Here is a 21,136-nt window from a genome sequence, read left to right as displayed (position 1 = left end):
AAACGGTCGCTCTCGAATTTCGCGTATGCACGGTTGGAAAGAGAGACGCAATAACGTGATCGCGTATATGAAATTCTTTGCATACGCAATGGCGTGATGCAGTAGTGACGTAGATGCGAATACATTTGTCACACATATTGTGTAGAATTTGCTGTTTGCGAAGTCATTATTTATGAATTATGATATCAACTCTTCGTCTGCAATTTGAATCTTTTTTTATCTAGTCCAAGTTTTTTTTACTGTTCTAGACTTTCAAAAAATGTGAAAAAATTAGGAGTTACTTTTTAACATCTCTATTACATTACCAAATAGGTTTTTAACTTAAATGTCATAACTGTAGATTTTTAATTAAAATTTGAGCAAAAATGAGGGAGAAATTTGAGAATAAAATTTTGCTTGAGCTAAAAAAACAGACGGAATAGAATCAGGTTAAATGAAGAGAGAATAATATACAATATTAATTATTTTAATTAAATTGAATCGCATGTGAGATCGCTTAGTAGCAGTTCACAAATATCTTCCCTTTCGTAAATCAAGACTCCGGTTTGAAAGGGTTAAATGACCCAGTGCAGACGAATTAAAGCGCGCCCACATTCAGTTCACCTTCAATTCGCGAGCGAATTAATGCACTCGACTGTATCTCGGGTGCATCTAGTTCCTGAGGCAGAAGCAGTCGGCCGTGCTGTCGTAACGGATCGTTTCGGTCGTTTTGTAAAGCCCGTCTTTATCGCCTGGCGAACCCCATGCGCAACCTGACGACGGAAATAAATCGAAAGACGCGCTTAAGGCGCGATCGGCCTGCTCGTCCATAAACATGAGATAGCGGAAATGCAGGGAAGAAAATCAAGGAACGATGGTGTGGAGATAAAGGGCCGCGTGAGAGGATTGTAAAGGATCGAAGTAGAACTGGCGCAATACTGGAGAAGAGGGCGAAATTCCGATGACTTTATCGCGTTTAATCTTTCTTCTTGCTTTCTATCACGAAGATCGGAAGCCATTCCCAAGTAGGTAGCGTTGGGGTTCGAGAGGCAGTTTGGAGCGATGTTATCGAAAAGTCGCGGATATCCTTTCTAATCCGCGAACCGTCGGTTAGAAGCCGATATGGCGTAAAGGTGACTCTTGAAATGGGATACAAGTGGGTCGCGAACACGAATTTGCCTTGTAGTAAATGAGTCGTGGAAGAAATACTTTATCTGTGCGACCTCGTTTCTATCCTCCACCGCTCGCAGAAACGGCGGGCAGAAACTCCTTGAAAGTCGTGAATCAGTGATAAGAGATTCGCGTAAGAGTGAAATGTATTTATATAAGTTGAAACTATTTTTTGTTATATGTGGGTTATATTGATGTAACATATCAATATTGATATATTAACCATAATAGATACATATAATAGATATTGGATAATTAATTTGCATCTATATTTCGAACAATTATTTTGTGAAATGAAAGATACGGTGTACAATGAAGTACAATTTTCGGCAAATTTGAAAGGTATAGGTAAATTGAAATTTTTGAAATGAATATATGAATACCTTTTATGCGTGTTTATTCGATCGTAGCGATTCAATTCAATTACTCGTATGCATTCTATTAATCTTCCGCTAGTGACGAGAAAATCAAATCGTAGTTATTAATGAAGCTTTATTAAAATCACCTGTATTCACGCGAATGGTACTTCTTCAGAATTTTAATTTGAAGTTTAATTACTGAGAGATATTTAATCCTCAATATTAAAAAGCTACAGAATTTTCTCTTGCCTTTTACGGAGAAAAAAAACATGCAGGTTTTGATGCAGAAGAATAAGAATCGATTCTAAAAGATTTTTCGCACACGTGATTCTACAAACGCAATAATTATCGCAATTTTATAATTTTTAATTTGTTCGTATTGTATCGGAATATACGAAATTCCATACATCGTCACGTACTGTGAATTATACTACAGCCAATTTAGAATGGCTCTCTTTACGGTAGATATAAGTGACCTTTTTAACCGCGGTCCGTTACGCATAATTTACGTTCATTATCTTTAATGGGCGGGCTATTAGGAGGGGCGCGAGTAATAGTATGGCAATACCACTAATGCTTCCGCCCTCTCTTGCCCTGTCCCTTCCCTTCTTCTTCTTCCGCCATTTTTCTACCGGCGCGTTTAAACGTCTACTCAATGCAAATAATGGCCGGTAGCGGAAGAATATTGTTTCTTGCGCGGAAGAAAGTAATGACCATGGGGCGCGAAGGTACGGGAGGTGGATGTATCCGGAATTATATCGGGAATTGCACGTCAGGCGTTTTCCAAGAGAGACTTATTGCCTCATCTATAGCTCTCGTCGAAGAGACAATGAGATTGCGCAGGAGATTGTGTACGTTCTACGTTTTTTTTTAAAGACAAAATTAGAAATTGTCTTTTCTCTTCTTAAAAAATTTGGTCAGATATCATTTCCTTTTTAAATTGGACAAAAGGCCAATCTTTAAGAATTTCAACTTCAAATTAATATTCGATAAAAATTGATTATTTTAAAATAAATCAATTTCAAAATAAATAATTGATTATTTTAAGAAAAATCTAGATTTCTATTCATTAATATATTAATTATAAATTAAAAAGCAATTATTAATAATGCCTGCCAGTAAAAACTCGTAAAGTTTTTACGTCTGTTCGGTTATGTCTGTTCATCGTTGCGTGTGGTTATCCTTAAAGACGCGTCGCGATGGACACGGTGGACATTTCGACCGTGACAACGGCGCAAATACCTCCGAACGTCCCTCGGGCTGTCACTTAGTGTCCTAAAGAAATAACATTTCCTTCTCGCGCATCAAGCGCGCTATTGTCGTCGTCGTCGTCGTCGTCGTCGTCTCTCCCGGAGATGTCGGGGTAACATCGCGGATTCGCGTCCTACCGCATTTTTATTTTGCCACGAGGCTAGCCCCGAGTCCGACGAGGGATAGAGGCACAGAGGGATGGAAAGGGGACGGAATCTACCCTCGCTAGGCATTGCACAAGTGTCAGCCTGAATAATACATGTTCGTTGCAGCGAGTATACAGCCTGACACGGCCTGTTCCCGTACATATAACCTATATATATGTGTGTGTGCGTGTGTGTGTATATGTATGTATATGATGAACGTAAATATATATATATATATATATGTATATATATATTTGTGTGTATATATACATGCATGCGTGCATACATATGTAACGACCTACATGACGTATTTCTTTCTTCTCATTCTCTCTTTTTGCTTGTTCCATCATTGTGCTTTCTCTCTCCCCCTTTCTTTCTCTTTTTCTCTCTCTCTGCATCTCCCCACTTGCTTATAGTTACGCTCGGCGAGTCCTTTGATAAGCAAGTTTACGTTATCGCGCAAATCGCAGCGTTGGCATACATATGTAGGTGCGTGTAGACGGCAGGACGTGTCATGAGCGTCGTTCTCGCGACGAGATCTCCGCATCCTGCCGTGGGTCGACACCTGGCGTATGCAGGCTTACCGGAACATACCGTCTTACCACCGGATAACAGAGACAAAGACGAGGCGAACGTGACTTGACCTTGTTGAAGGTCGCACTTGCAAATTGTACGTTCGTGTAAATCTGAAATTTTCGATTCTGCGCATAGTGCATCCAATGGTGGCGTTGATAATCAAATTTGCCAGGTATTGTGGATACTAATGATTGTTGATAGTTGAGTTTGGCCAGGTATTGCAGATATCAATGGTCATTGATAGTCAAGTTTGCTAGATATTATGGTCATCCACGATTATTGAAATGTTTGTTGTGATACGGCGCTAACGCGTTAAATTATATTCACCAATCATGCTTTGTGCAAGCACGATTTCACCGACGTGATCGTGACTAATTGCTTTCACTTGTCTCTTGCATCTGCAAGCCTGGGCGAGAACAATTTTTCAAGCAACTAAACGTTCAAATAACTGTGCTATATAGGAGGCATCACGGAACAATACAAAATGTGAAAACAAAAGGTGTGAGAAACATTTATCTAGATTTTAGATAATCATCATGTCGGTAATACTCGTTGTTATGCTGAATTTGAACAGAGTGCAAATGAAATTCTTACTTCAATTTCCTCTTCCCAAGTGATGCAGAATACGTATCGCGAGCAATTCTCTTTTTTTTTTCTTTGTCAAATCTCTCGGCCTTATTTCACTACGTGCATGCATCGCGTAATCTAGGGCAGGGTTGGTAAAAAAAAAATAAAAATAAAACATTGTGTTTTTTGTTAAAAATATTTTTTATATTTTAAATATATTTTAAACAATATTTGAAAACATGTATTTTTAAAAAACTCGTTTCAAAACCCTAGTCTAGGAGAGCGGAATCTGTGGTCTACTCTCATGACGGTCCACTCGACTCCCATCCTCGTCGTTTCTATTTCCGACAATCTGACTAACATTCGCCTTCACTGTGTGTGTTGCAGGGATTACGTTCGACACGAATTGGATGCAGTGACGTCATCAGGAGTTAGCTCCACGGTAAGTAAAGTTATGCATGATTCCGATTTCAATCTGATTCAGGTCGGTCGCGCGATTCAGGCATTTCAAAACGTACGATATGAGCTTGACTGTCTCGAACTTTCGTAGCGAAAAAACTTTATATGTTTTTTGAACATGTATTTCAACGACATATATGGAAACATTGATGATATGAGATCATCAATTTATGAGGCAGATTAAAAAATTATGCTCTCAGTATATTAATAATATGAAAAAATTCGCATTGTTAAATTCGTAATGTCAAATTATAATTAATTTGAGTTATTTTTAATCATTTTTGTAGATCGCCACTGCACTTATCCGATGTATTATTAATTTGATTAAAACAATTTAGTTAAACAATTTAATTCAAGAAAATATATATTTAACCCAAACTTACAATTAATTTATTATTTACACAAAAAAATGCACACATAATATAGACGATGTTTATTTTAAAACTAATCACAGAAATAGATTGATTTATATTTTGACTCATGGAAATTTAAAATAACAAAATATTATTAAACTTGAAGTTAACTCGAAGCATTGCTCCTTTGATAAGCCTTTTAACTTTGATAAGTCACCTAATAGTGCACAGAGGGTGATATAATTCATTCAAAAGAAAATGATTTTAAATTAAAGTTTTTTTTAATTTTAAGATATTACATTAAATTTTTCAAATTTGGACTTTTTCTCTAGATTCTTCAGAGCTATTTAGAGAAAGCTTAAGTATAGTATTTTTCAAAGTATCATCGATACATGTGTTTGAAAAGTGTTGGGGTAGTACCCTGTTTGCTCCCGCCCTCGCGGTAAGTAAAATACGTCGTAACAGGGTTAGTCGGGCTATGAATAAATTTAACACGAGAACCGAGATTATAGACTAGAGAGAGAAAGAGAGAGAGAGAGAGAGAGAAGAAGGAAATAATATGTGAGAGAAGAGACATTTTCAACCTGCGAACCTTGCTCTCCTTCTCCGCTCACGATGACGTTGTCGTGCAACCCTCTGCTACGTGGAACTTCAAACCGCGCGCATACACGGGCGTAAATGAAAGCCCCGTGTGTGAGATATCTGCAAGCTCACGACGAGAAAGCCTCTCGACAAAAAAAGTCCGATGAGTGAGAGGGAGGGCGATGCGCGAAAGAGAAAAAGCGTGAGAGAAAAAAGGAAGGGAACGAGAAAGAGTGAAAGAGAATGGGAAGAGACGGAGATGGTCGCGCTCGAAAACATTTACAGCGAATCGGATTAGCGCGGGTATTTAATCCCGCTCGCGGCTTTCTCGTCGGTGAAATAAAAAGGGGACGCGGTGAGGTAAAAAGGGACGCGGAAAAGATAGCGCGCGCGACACACTTTGGCGTGCATGTGCAGACACACTTTTTTAAACACAGAGCAGAATCGCGGGCATAAAGGATTCGTCTAGAATGTAGTAGAGAGCGAGAGAGAAGGGAGAGATAGAGGAAACGCAGTCCTCGGTAAGATCTCATCTCTTTAATGGGAACGGCTTTCCGCGACGAATGTTACCTTCTGCGAATTTTCATCGAATATCGGGATTCCTGATTGATAGCGCCGAAGTCAAACGAGAGTACGAAACCGCGAAAAAATCGACCTACGATTTGCTTTACGTTTTAGAGAACGACTTTTAATTTTATTAAAAATGAGCGAGACGAATAAGAATCTTTAACGTTTCGATTTTTGTCAGCCGCGATTGTTAATTTTCTTCAAGAATATGAACAAACGTTCAAAAAATTTTACGTTCCCTTCTGTTCTATTCTTAGCAAATTTGACATAATTCGTGCTTGATTTATTGTACCACTTAGTTATAAGAAAATCACATAAAATATAGTGTAATATATATTCCATAATATAGATACTTAAATAGTAGAGGAAGAAGATATAAATACTGGTAATTAAAATATAGCCTTAATTTTTTGTGTATTAATATTTCTTTTTTCTCTCTACTATTTAATTATACATATATAGATGTATAATTAAATAGCAGTGAGAAAGAGGAAGTTAGTACATAAAGTATTATATTTCCTTCCTTTTTTGTTATACATATATTATATTATGTTTTATAATTTTCTTGTAACTAAATGACACAACAAATTAGCCGAAGCATCAATTATTAATGAGAATAGAATAGAAGAAAACGTAAAATTTTGCGGATTTGCTCTTGAAAAAAATTAACAATCGCTTCCAGTAAAAATTACGACATATTTTTATTATGTACTTTTATTATTAGACTTTATTACATATGTTTATTATATCCTTATCACATAATATATGTATATCATAAAATACAGCTTTGGCTATACTTTCTAGAAGTCCTCGTTAAAAATCACTGCCTTAACGTGTTCGTGACGTAATATTATATGTTCACTTTTTCGCGCAGTGCGCAGACATAGGAATGACGCGCAGTAAATCTCGAGAAACGAAGTTTCGGAGCGGGCTAGGATCTCATTTGAGAAATCGCAATTTTCCTTACGTCGTTCGCATACGGTTTCGCTGTTGTACGCGCGCTCTCGTCGCGGCGCCTGTCGATATATTTCGTACACGCTGTAACGACGTGCGCCGATTGCTCGCCTTCATTTTACAGCCGTACGAGACAGGCAACGGTGAGGTGCAGTGCGGGCGCAACGTTTCCTTCAGCTTCCATCAAATACGTACGTATAACAGCGAGGTTGAAACATCGGCGGTAGCCACGTATCGCTCAGACATTCGTCCGCACTCGGCTAGCTGCTTCATGGCGGGCATTCGCAATTTCGCTTTTCTCTCTCACTTTCCACCTCGTACTTCCCTCCGTCTTTACCTTTCCCTCACCTTTCTTTCCTTCTCGCGCTCGTATTTCGCGCGCGATACTGATGGGAAACGTAGCCTTTACGTCTTATCGAGAGCCAGCCGGCAGCGGTAATCGTGACGGCCCGATTTCGTGCTGCGGACGATCTACTACGGTCGAGGAAACCCGGTGAAAAATGATCTGGTTTAGATACGTATATGGGGGCCTGCAGCCCGCGGGCTCGTTCGTGTGAAAGGGCGCGAAGCGATACGTGACCCTAGGCGAGTCTTCATAAATCTCGCATCAATATCTGCGAAAACGTGCACCGTCCTGATCTCTCTCTTTTTTTTTTTCGTTCCCCCGCTCAAATATTCTTTACATTACGTTATTTCAATCTATTAATTCAGTAATCGACTTTAATCAACGTGACTCTTTTTGTGACGGTTTAGTGGAATTATCAGTGGAACTTCCAGAGAAGCGAAAGTAAAAGCTCTCCCTTTTCTCTCAATGGGAAATGTCTAAACCTGCTTAATTACTGAAGCTTTTGTGAGCGAAACGAGGCGAGTGCTCGAAAAGAAGATGGTGAAATCGGTGAAAAGAGGCGGAAAAAAGGGACGATACGACGATACTGATGTCGAGAGGGACTCGCGAGAATGTCCATTGCTAACGGGCATTTGTATGTAAATGGCCTCATAGTTGCGAAAGTCTCGTCGAGAGAGCAGCGAAACCGGCAGAGTGAAGCTAACGAGACCGATCATCTCGGCAGGAAAAAGAGGAGACACTGGCGGAGTAAAAAGAGAATGCCGAAGCGAGGAAATAAAACGATCGTGCGTTTGAGTTTGGACTCGTGTCCGTCGTTAATGTTCCACCGACTGTTTCCTCTTTTCGCTGTCTTTTCCCGCTTCGCGCGGACCAACATCTATTTCCTACGCTGCGTTGCCTCTGTCGACAAAACTCGAAACTTCGTTCGTCGATCGTCCCTTGGAACAACCCGCCATTTCCGTCGGGTAGACATTTACAGAGCCGAGTGGATAAGTGAAACACATTATACGTTCGTGAAAGACAAGCTTCTTCGTAAATATGTTATTATTTTTCGTTATAGTAAATAGTTATGTTATATTTGGAAAACATTCGATGAAATTGGAACGCGCGACTTAAAATTAACAATTTTTTAATATCTTTTTTTATATTGTATCAAATATTTTTCTTAGCCTCTCCGTCTGCAGTCATATTTTTACTCTTTTTGTCTACAATCGTTTTATTTGTCCAGTTTAAGTTTTTTTTACTATGCCAGACTTTAAACAAATATAGAAAAATTCATTGTGTTTTTAACATCTCTATTACTAAATAGCTTTTTTCTATCATTTTAGAAGAGAGACCCGAACTCTGAAGTTCTTTTGAAGTCAGATCGATATCGTCATTTCGTCCCTTTTTCCTTCTTTATTTTGAAAAAATTTGAAAATAAAATTTCGCTTGTGTCAAAAAAACCCAGATGGCAGATGGGTTAATGCAGTTTGTACTGAACTAATTTTTACTGTACCTCAGATAATAATTGTGCAATAAGATTACATATAACACTCACGCAAAATAATATACGATATTAAAAGCATATTTATCACTTCATAATCCTTTTTTTACGATGCGGAGGCGGGTATCATTAGTTTGATATCTACGATAATACGTGGGACTTTGCATCTGATAAAGAATTTCTAGGTTCGATTACGCTGAATATACGCAAGATATACACGGGATCTGGACCAAATCCACGTATCTGAATAAATCATTGATACGCAATCGAACGGGGCGCGCGGACGAGATACGAAATAACGTGAAGACTAAACACGAATTTATATATCGCACTATATATTTATTTAGGATGAAATTTATATTTCTTTCCTGGGACAGGCGGTAAAACGAGATATATGAAACCAAGCCGTCCCTAAAAGCTTGGCATATGCCAGTTTACAGTCGTGCAGCGACGGTCAGCCGAAGGAATACGTGCGTACGATATGCTCGCAGGGCGGAGAGGGAATAGTCCGGCAAATAGTTGCGACGTCCTCCCTTCTCCCGGAACCGTATATCATCCCGACGGGATTTATGCAACTGGCACGCACACACACACACACATACACGCACACGCACACATACACACGCGTGTTCGCCGCGTCGGCTTAACTCAAGGCGGCGTGTACGCGCGTTGATGACGGTGCCCTTCGCGACGTGCTGCGTCGCGACGGTGGTGCATCTCTCACCGAGTTGCTACATTGTAGCAACGAGCAATATAGGATTACCTATGATGTATAGGACGACGTAGGAGAGACGCGTCAACTTAAATTTCATCAATCAAACGCAAATAACCGGTGTATGAATACGACTTGCGTGATAATATATCGTTCGCGACGTATTACTCGCCGCACAACGCGGCTCGTCGCTATTCTTAGTTTTGGCATTTTCTCGGCTTTTGTTCGGCGACGACGACGACGACAACGACGATGACGATGGCGATGGTGGCAGTGGCGAGGTCGGACCGACAGATGGATCTTGATTCTGACAGATCGGCAAATGTACTGTAAGCCTGTAAGCTCCTCCTACGCGCTTATAAGCTCGCACGATGAACATGCTTCGCGAATGGCTGACTGACGTGAATCCGTAATTGCATTCCTCGTGACGCGCGAATACATTTTAGCTGATTGCATTGGATTATCTATTCCCGATGCGCGCCTACAGTTCTCTTGTAACGCGACGTTAAGTTAAGTGGAATAATTGCCCCGCGCGCACGAACGAGAGAGGTTTATCTAGAGTTGTCTTTTAATATCGATATACGGTTGAATGGCGGATTCACGGGTAGGGTAACTACCCCAATTATTGTGCCTGTCCCTATTAATATGCTTTTGTATTTCGATAAATCATTGAGAAAACTAATACGAATAAATAAGAAAAAAATATTTTTTCTTGTTAAGTTGAATTATTAATGCATACGTTTACCGAAGATAATATTTTATTTTTTGGAGACACATTAAGAGGGCCATCGCCGCTTGGAGTTTGTCACTAATAGGGACAAAAACATTATAAAGTATTAACATTTTTTAGATTAAAGAAATATTATAGAAAAGAAATAGTTGAAAAACCGATATTCATTGCAAGCAGATAAAATTAAAGCTACAATATTTAATAATTAATTCAGTAATAAGCAAGTTGGCTGAAAGGCACATTGATAGGGACAGTTATCCTAGTTTAGATTCAACCATTGAACGGATAATGAGTTGCCATTAAACGTGATCGGTTGGCTCGCAACTGAACTGATTACCATCGTCTGTATCATTGCAATGGATTTATACGCGCGATACTGAATTTGAAAGCGGTATTAGTGCCGCTTTTCTATACGCTATAATATTGCAACAATTTCCTTCGCTTGATGAATCGGAAAGTTGTGGTAATAATCGGTTTGCGGGGAACTTTCTATTCGAATATTTACGTGAAAGTTGTAATTACATTTTGATTGAACGATTGCATACGAGATAAATTACTGGTTTTTTTTAAGACAGCATTTCATTGTCGAGGAAATTATATGCATTTTTCTTTGGATTTCTTTGCATTTTTATTTATATCAAATGTACCAAGTTGAATGGGAAAAAAATATCAATTTAATTTAATTGCTTGTACTTACGATATATTGTTTTTGTACGTTGAAGAATGGTTATACATAAATTATTAACAGAAATACACGTATGCGAAAACAATTTTATGAAAACAAAAATATACCAAATGTGCATTATGATTTTCCATCGACATCAGATTCATGTTTTTGCTGACCTGCGGTAGCGGTTTGTTCCGATAGCTTTTTCGAGTTAATTACTGCGAACCGATCGCGGTATGAAATGTATAGAAGGAATAAAATGGAGCAGCCAGAAGATAAGGATACTATGCATAGACACTATAGCGAGGTAGAATGACAGTGCGATAAAGCCATAGACAGTGAATCGGTCCCGTGTAGCCAATCATTGGGGGATCCTCCCATTCCCTGTTTAATCGTCTCAGCAACCTGGGTTCCGGCGGGCCGATAATGAATACGCCCCGTAGTGCAGTTAGGTACATCTGCAACCGACCATCGAGACATTCTCAAGCGAGAAGGCCTCAGCGAGGAATGTCTGTTTCGCTAGAGAGCGTCTGCGAGAGGTGATGGTCGTCTTGCAACCCTATCGACGATGAATGCTACTGTCGGACTTTTGTCTCGCAAAATTTATTGGAATCATTGACAGGGAAACAACTGTTCGCGCGTTTGGAAAATTTTCTCGTCGTGTTATCTTTCACATTCGCTAAAGTTTTTCAGATTTTAAAGTTTCCCTAAAATCGTATTTGATTGATTAGACAATAGTCGTAACGTTCCGCTTTAAGTGTTTCATTTGTATCCAATTGTATTTATCTACTATTAGAAAAATATACTGGGCATTTCAACATTTGTGTTTTAAAATTATAACAAGATTCTTTACTTAATTCGAAGAACGAATATAACGTAGTCTGTAATTGGCTTTATTTTATTGGGTTAAATCCTTATATTTCATAAATTATTGCTTAAAATAAAAATTTAAAACAAATAATTTTTTTTACTTAATTTTTCCGAAACTTTCTTGCTATATTTTGAGTCACGAATTTTGGGATACTCTGTATATGTTTAGCATATGTATGTAAAATGCATAAAGGAATCTCTAAATTTGTTTCTGTTCCGTTTTAACACGGTTTCTCGCTTAATCTGCCTCGTTGCCAATGTAGTTGACTCTTCATACGATTAACAAATGGCGTTATTTCGTGAATTGCCCGTTCATCACAGAGAAATCATGAGTGGTAGAGTCGCGCGCTAATCGAGTCGTATATAGATCGGAACGCCACTAAGTTTGATCAAAAGCGAGCACGCGAGCCAGTCCTCGACCCAAGTTCAAGTATCGATGAATTCCGATCGGGATAGTAATAGATGATTGAAGTACAAGCTGCTTGTTTTCATCGGAGTTTGCTCTATGTATCGTGTTTAATGACCGCCACGTGATATCTTTCTATTTCCATGATATTTAAACAAACGATTTTTAAACAAGCTACAGTATGTTTCATCGGTTTCGCTAGGAAGCTGAAATCGCATGTGCATCGTAGGATAGGATGCGATCGCCTCGGGCGAGGTGCATCAAGATGAGTAAAGCGAGCGCGTCGTGTCCTCGCGTGAGATTGCTTCGGGCATGATTTACGCCGAAACAAAGTGACGATTTCGCAGGTGGTTCGACGTAGATACCCGACATAGCGTCGCGCGTGTCTAATGGCGCCCGTACGTGCAATTACGCTAACGGCCAAGAGCTACGGGGATGAATTGCGCGTGTCACAGCGTTCCGAGTAGAGGGAAATGGTCTATTCGAAACGCCTCTCGTACACCGTGACCGTATTCCTCGCGCGCTCGCCATCGTCTAATATAGTACTAATGTGAGGGATTGTGCGAGATTTCTATTCAGATTTTAGAGTACGATGTTTTTGACACATTTCCGGATAAATATTAATATTTAATTAATGTATTGTTGAAGCATATTTTACGTTTCATCACTTCCCTTTGAATCTATCGTAAACTTGAAAGTAAATAAATATTGATATAAGATGGTATGGATTAAAAAATATTTATTATTATCGCTGAATGGACAATTCTGTTGAAGCATCTAAAAATTTAAGACACATTAGAAGACACAGATATGAAGAAAATAATTATATAGAACGTCTTAAAGTGATTGCTAGAAAAAATTTTTACAGCTTTGCTCGTTATATTTGAGATTTCTACGTAATTATTTTCAACGATATTATTCTATGTATCCGGCAAAATTTTTAAATACTTGAGCAAAGTTATTCTTTCATATTTTATGATTTGAGAACAATTTAAAACAGCTATACGTGCAAGTAGAAATTAACGTACATTTAAGCGTTATTTATTAATTGATTGAAACCTCTACGAGAGAATTCTGGAATCTCATTTCGTACGTGTTTATTTCCGTGTATACGATGCACCCTATATACATATGTACATATACGCATATATCGATAATCTCTAGGATTCTACGAGCACAGGAAGCTGTTGCATTTGTGACCATATGTGTACAAGCATTTACACGTGACTATTAAGCAAATGAAGCTGTAAATGACGATAATATTAAGATTGGCGCATTTGCATTACAACGATAATGAAAACACGAAAAGTCATTTAAGTGAGAATGCATATTTTACTGTTTTGGAGTATTTTTATCAATTTTTAGCAATAATAGAAGTCATACAAAAATATACGTGGCTTAAATGACTGTTATAAAATATGTCCTTTTATAATTTTGATCAGAATATATTTTTTATTTAACATAAATTTTAGTTTACGATATCCCGTGTATAATTTGATATTAATATTAGCGTAGTTTAAGTGACAAGAAAATACCTATTTGAATAGTGTTGAATATTTTCCTTGATAATACATAATAATTATATTATTTTTCTTATTCACAATAATTTTAATTAAAAATTACTGAAATATAAAATAATTAAATTTGTAATGTATTATATATGCAATTTAATGATGATGCAAAATCTAAAGGTATTAAAAACTCTTAATATTATCTCTTTATGTGTGGATTAACATTATTATATTATCTTTTTCTCTCAGAAATAGATATTATAGATTATTATATTAGATATGATTAAGAATTCTTACAATTCTCGACTCATTTTCATTGAATACCAATAATGCGTAATATATCGAACGAATCGTAGAAAAACAAAATTCGGATTCCCATTTGTTTCAGCGTTAGTAATCGACATTCGTCAAGTCGCATCATGGTGTCGGAACTGTTCATATTCGGTTGCGTCTCGCGACAAATTTCAGCTCGATTTCGCGAGACGTGCTTTCAATTTCGCGTGCGAATATGCGTTTACCACGTTTCACGATGCTCCCTCTGCCCGCATGATGTTACGTTTCGTCGTGATGCAACGCGATCCGACATTCCGGGCGGCTTACCGATCCGCAAACGGATTCACGCGTGTTCGCACGCGTACACCGTTCGGTACACGCGTACGCCGCTCGTATACATTTGCGTGCAAACGAGACTGCATTCAGATTGTGGCCTAGGCTATCGTCCATATTTTAATCTGACGCTTCAATATCGCGTACTCGACGCTACGTGAATAACTGCTCGCTTTTTGATTGTTGGGCGTTTCGACCTAACGGGCTGAATAGAACTCTTCGAAAGAAACGTACAGGTGTGTTCTACTATCATGGATAATCTCTACGTATGGAGAGAATTTATATTTATTCAAAATTTTAAGTAACCACTCTTTACTAACTATATTATTTTTTTCTTTTAACAAATAGAATCAGACTCCTCAAAAATTAACAAATTAAAGTACAAAATTTCCTGGGATGTAGGAGTCAACGCGGTAGTTAGTGCGTTAATATTAGACATAAATTTATATTGTCTCTTCTGTTAGATATACATTTTCTTTCGCACGCGTTTCGATTTGCTTTAAGTCATTCTCAACGAAATACATAAATTAAAACTATTCTGACAATCTTTTTCTTCTAGTTTGGTTTCACGGTAACATTATTGCCGTGAGTACATGATTTCTTTCGAGTATTTAGAATTATATTTTTCTAATATCCTCATCGTAATTTAAAAAATATCTGTAGTTTTTTCTTGTAATTAAAATTTTAAAATTTTTGTTTGCGTACAAGCGGAAAGAAAAATTGATGAATTAATGATCTTTTCATTTTTGCGGAGATAATTTGGCATCGAGCCCCGGGATTGTAGTACACTTGGTATGTCGCCGAGAATCGGACCAGACGTTTTGCTACGTGAGCACGAAACTCGCATGCACGATCCCAGGGGCATGTCAGCCCAATCGGACAAGAATGTCAGGTGGTCGCGTCACGGACCACCAGCTGTCCATCAATTCTGTCCATGGGGTACACGGGAGTCCCCGTCTCTCGTTCTGATTACGTCCGCATGCCGGTTGGATTTCACGGTTGGAAATTGCGACTTTGTTCCCTTCGGCGTTCTCTCTCTCCCTCTTTCTCCTCTCTATTTCTATCTTTACCTATTTCTACGTCTGTCTCTCTCATCCACTGGATCGGCGACCTGATGTCTTACGACTGCGACGCGCAGAATAATGAAGTTTTTGCGTTACGAAAGATAGCCGCAAGATATCTTGTGGCTCTGGTTGGAAGTTTCAATTCGATACATCGCGACATATCAGTTTTGCAAGCGTGCAATTGACGTATAACAATGCTTACGTTTGTATTTATAGTTTCTGCTGAAGTATACTTAGCTGAGATCAATCTTCAGACATGATATACTTATAATTTAACAAATTGATATTAAGAGAGTCAATTTGATATTTCTTACACCGTATCCGTAATTGTGATTTAATTGCGAAATGAACTTGTCTTGATATAAAGTCTAAATTTTGTCTAAATTTTTTTTTTCATAATTTAATAATTGATTCTTAAAATAAATTTATGTGTGTATTTCACACATGGAATAAAAATCGGGCTAATAGAGGAGTTGTTACTATTTGTAGAAAAAAATTGTAATAAAGCTACGTTATACTTTATTTTTTTTAATATATTTTTCTAAATATTTTTTTAACAGGGTTTGAGATTTTCATTTGGAGGGTCTCTTTATGTATTTTCCGGATTAAATATTAGATAAAATAAATACAAGCAAGTAATATTGAGAATTTTAATAAAACTAGGAATATTTTTTTTTTTTTTGATAAAAACTAGGAAATAGGGTGCCGCGCAAAATAAATAAGTTTTGAGTAATATATATAAATTTTACAAATATATAACTAAAAGACGTACAGAAAATATTTTGCTGTGAGACAGCATATTTTAGTTTAATTTATATTTTATAAAAAATACGTTATTGGAAATTAATATATTTTTATATTTCTTTAAATTATAGTTTTATTCTAATTTTTATAGCATATTAAAATTTTCTGATTTATTGACCATTTAATTAAAGTAATAAAGCATATTCTATTTTACATCTTTATTGTAATATTCTCTGCCAAATTTAATAACACGAAATTTACCTAGTAATTATCTGATGTGTAAAATATTATCGAATATAATAATCATATAATATCTTAATATCGTCAATTTCCGCTTTACAATCATCTGAACACTTGACTAATTTTTAATTCAAGAGTTGTAACTATTGAATTGTCTATGTTTCAAAATATAAATCTTATTTTAACATATTTATTTTTATACCTTATAATACATTTTTTGATATTCATATAAAGATAAATATCGACTTTACGATAGTTTGCGATATGGACTGGACGTCATGCTTAAATTCTTTATGCACCGCGCAGCTTACTGTCGATTCGATATATTTCCATTGCAACTGCGGCAATGAAACCCAGGCTTTTCTCTTCTCTATATCCCTGATCGCTACACAGCCGTTCAATAATATCTCTTCCAATTTTGTCCGATCTTTCGCGTGTTCGATCTGCAAGCCTCGCACATAAGCTACGGATATGTTGCATCCTTGTTTCCTTCGCTCTTCTTATCCAGCTTCTTCTACTGCCGCGACTCTCTATGATCTTCGCCGCTGACGCTACGTCGGAGCACCAGCCAATCCGACATATCAATATTGGAATTGCATCTCAATGATGTAACTCCCGTTCCTCTGATCGCTCTGCCAAGTCCTCTTCTCTTGGCTGCCTTCTTTTTTCCATTTTCCATTTCGTTCTGCGTTACGCTTGATTTCCCTATATTTTCTTTGCACGAGCGTACATAGGTAGTTAAATGGGAAGCGTTAAAAACACGTTTGGGGGAGAGAAAAAGAGACAAGAAAAACGGGGGAGAGTGGCAGAATTGAAAACGGAGAAATCGCGCCTGTCACTTTGCATTTTACCATACTGCAGAACCTTGTTAGCCTCCAATAATATTTATCTGCCAGTCATAGTGATCGTTTGATGATGATGGCAGAAAACGTATTTGTGCACAATGCCTGTGTATCGCTCGTATCATCGCTAAAGTACGGTAAATGCGGCTACGATAGTTATAATTGTATGGAGAGCATGTCTGTGTATAATCAGAATAGCTTCTCTTCTAATGGCACCTACATTGCATTTAATTCGTACACGATTATCTACGTTAAGCTATGCTAAAAGTAAAAATATTATAAACATGAAATTAAATAGAAATTTCTTTTTTTCATAATTTTTAGTAGTAAATTTTAATTAATTCAGATTATGTATTATTATAAGATTTAATTTGCAGTCACGATACATCTACATTTCTGAAGCTTAGATATTAAAAATCCTTACGTATATACTATGCTATGTTAAAGCTAAATTAGAACATTAAAACATTAAAAACATGAATTAAATAGAAATTCTTTTTCAACTAATTTTTAACATCAGGTTTTAATTAATTTAGATTAGGTTTTACTGTATAAGATTTAATTTGCTTATAGACGCAATATATGCATCTACATTTCTGAAGTTTAGAGAACAGAAATCCTCACAGTGTGTGTCTGAAAAATATGAATGTGGATTTAACATCACATGTGGTGTCTATATAATTTTTACCACATTGGTGTTAATATTAGTGTGTAGACATAACCCTTGGTATTAAATCCACATCATGTTAGTGTTGATATAAACGGTGAGAATTATGTAGAGAGACACCACATATGATGTTTAATCTACACCTATACTTTTTTTTTTAGAGCGCGCGCGCAGTTATTAAAAATTATAAGTTCATTGACATCCCTTTGTTAAGACAATTTTAAATACAAAATATTTATGCATGCAAAAACAATCGTGAAACTGGAGAGCACCGTGTCGGAACTGTAAGCATCTATATTATTCGATATGGCACGGCTGTTACTGTTGCCGTTGCATTGGCGATTCGAGGGCTGCGTCACGGTGTTTAAGATTCCGGACGCGCCGGCACACCGCCTTACGATCCGGGATTTTGAAGCCGAGATCTGCGTTACCGGTTAACGCGAGCAATATCGCAATATTCTCGTGGGACGCGAGGAACGCCGCTGCTTCGAGACACCATCGTTTATTCCCGATCGCGGTGGTTCGACAGCCGACTTTTCTTTTCCTTCCTGCTCCCGTGTGTACTTACGTGATCGAATACATAAGCAGATGGTTGGCCCATTCTTCTACCTTTTCCTCGAGCTTAGTATTCTTTTTTTTTTTCTCTCTCTTATCTTCCCATTTTCGCGTGTTCTCGTACTTCGAGTCAGATGGAAATATAGAGATGGAACTCGGATTATATTTGTGGGGATATTTTAACTCGATCGAAGTACGGAATAACGTCTCTTTTCTCTTCTCATTTTTTCAACATTTTATCCTCGATTGGATTTTCGGCGAGCGAAGCGTGCAGTCGCACTTTAAAACGTAATCTCGTCGTACCATCGATAATGATAGGAATCAAACTAAAAAAGAATCTAATAATAGCTACCAAATATTGAGTGAAATAATTTCAAATATTAAGTTTATACAGTATAATCGAAAATAATTTTACTTTTCTAAATGTTTTCTAATGTTTAGTAAATATTACCAAGTACAATAATATAACCAGTCACATTTAGTAATAATTACTAGATATTTAGCACAGTAAAATTATTTTTGGTTGTATTAACTGAACATTTAATTGAAATTATTTCACTCATTCGATAGATATATCAAACTCTTTTTTTTTTCACACGCATCAAGTATAATTGAAACAGTACGAGGAATAACTTCCTTTCTTTCTTTATTCTATTATTTAGGATATCTATATATTCAGACATTTTATCGCACATACAGACTTTTCATGATTTGCAACGTTGCTCTCATTATTTTAAATAATAATTTGATTGCGAATTATTTTATAAAATGAAGATCGTTGAATATGATTATATAATTTAATGTAAAAATGTAGAATGTTAAATTTGTTTCAGAGCAATTTCTTTCTCGCAGCGAAACGTTATTTACCGTGCGTGATTAAAGCTTTAACTACCCGAAAAGAATGTAGAAAGAATAACACGTACGAGACAGAGACTACGTTCTGACGTGTACCTGACATTTTGCAGGAATACGTGCCTCATACTTCCTCGCAAGCATGACCATACGCTTTATGACGTAAAGGATAATAACGTGGAGTTGAAGAGAGACTCGGCCGGCGGGTGTTGCCTTTTAAACGTAAAACGTTACGAGCTTGAATTAGTTTAGTTGTCTTCGGCACTTTAACTAGCAGCCGACCAAATTCCGCTATATAAATTTAAGTTACAAACGGGAGATGATATAAAAATTTTATACACCGAGAAAAAAAGGGCTGGACAAGAATGAATGAATGCGAGATATAAGCATTGCAAAAACGGCATATCTTTCATTTAAATAGGTGAAGTGCCATAATATGCAGCTGCGTTCCTATGTTTTACGATGGTGTAGAAGTTGGTAATGCAGAAATGGCTCTGCAAATTTTTATAATAAAAGATGGATTGTTTGGATTATTTCCAGATTAACTATGAAATGGCTCTCATAATTCCGTAATGAAGAAGTATCGCGATAAGTTCTGTAATGAATAAGCGCATTAATGATCGCTACATACTGTTTATTTATAATGTTCCCAATTTGAGTTGTTTTCAATCATTTCTATTAGTCACCCTGTTTTTGTACTCAATATGTCGTTAATTTAATTAAAACAATGGAGTTAAACATTTTAACTCGAGAAAATATTTAGTTCATTATTTACTAAATACATGCATAATATGGACATCGTTTGCTATGAAACAAACCGCTTAAATGGATTAATTTTAACATACATGTATACTAAAGATAACAAAATTAACTCAAAGAATCGTGTTATCATTGCTTCTTTGATATCTAAAATGTGTGTCAGAAATAATATTAAACAAATTTTTATCCAAAGCTTTACAATTCGTTCGTATATTAAATTAAACAATAGAAATCTAACGAGATTGTGAACAATTTTTTTTTACCGACTCCGTTGTTTGACGAAGTTATAGTCATAATAGGTATCTCGTCGCTTTTCAGATATGCTTACATCAACGAGATAACATTATGGCTGCAGGCACAGGCGAGGAACGTCGAACGATTATCGGTTTAAATATTTCGTGTCCCCTGATTGAGTTTTCCGTAACGAAGCGTAACTACGTTACCGGTGTAAAAGCCTGTTAACTTATCCTGTAATGTCTCGACGAATTAACGTCGGCGCACTGCGAAACTTAATTTTGACCGGTATCCCGTTAACGCGGCAGTTACGGAATATACCGGAGAAAGCCATTTTGGATCTCTCTAACGGGCGAGACTCGTCGGTTGGTCATGTAAATGCAAGAACTGCTTTTGTAAGGGGAGGGGAATAGCTGCAAGAGAGATAATACCGTTACTTGTGTAAGTTTAATTTAACTGTCCCGATTCTACCTTATATATACAAAACAGTCCTGGACGAGACCTTAGTGGGTCTCCTGTGGTTAAATTAAACTTCCGTCTCGTATATGTATATCCCGATCTTGCACTGATACGTATAAATACAAGAGGAAACACACAATAACAATCAAGTTAAAGCCTTCGTCATACGTGGTTTCTCTTTAGAAGATGTGACAGGTCAAAGTTAAACGAGAATACAATCGAGAGTAACGCAGTCAGAAATGCAAATGCATTTATTCAATAATGTCGATGTTTATCTCTTTTTTTTTTAAGTGTACAGCATGTGCAGTTCGTTACGAGACAACGAACATTCCCTTATCGTTTTGAATATTCAACAGCCATCGCAATAAAAGCACCCGTTTTGTTTCTGCATTCGCCTCTTGCTTCCTCTTATTCAATTAAAAT

At 37.0% G+C, this 21,136-nt stretch overlaps 1 protein-coding gene across 4 annotated transcripts in view; it reads left to right on the top strand.

Annotated features, from left to right (window-relative positions):
* LOC105153914 (Transcriptional-regulating factor 1) overlaps window positions 1-21,136 on the top strand; it is a 432,031-nt gene that overhangs the window by 70,596 nt on the left and 340,299 nt on the right. For all 4 annotated transcript variants that reach the window (XM_087407003.1, XM_011069054.2, XM_087407002.1 and 1 more), the window contains exon 3: window positions 4,436-4,490. The gene's annotated coding sequence lies outside the window, so the exon portion shown is untranslated. The remainder of the gene's footprint in view (window positions 1-4,435; window positions 4,491-21,136) is intronic.

This window comes from Acromyrmex echinatior, chromosome 6, assembly GCF_024713525.1.
Source record: "Acromyrmex echinatior isolate Ae372 chromosome 6, ASM2471352v2, whole genome shotgun sequence".
In the NCBI taxonomy this organism is placed as follows: domain Eukaryota; kingdom Metazoa; phylum Arthropoda; class Insecta; order Hymenoptera; family Formicidae; genus Acromyrmex; species Acromyrmex echinatior.
This window is presented reverse-complemented; position numbering and strand designations above follow the sequence as displayed.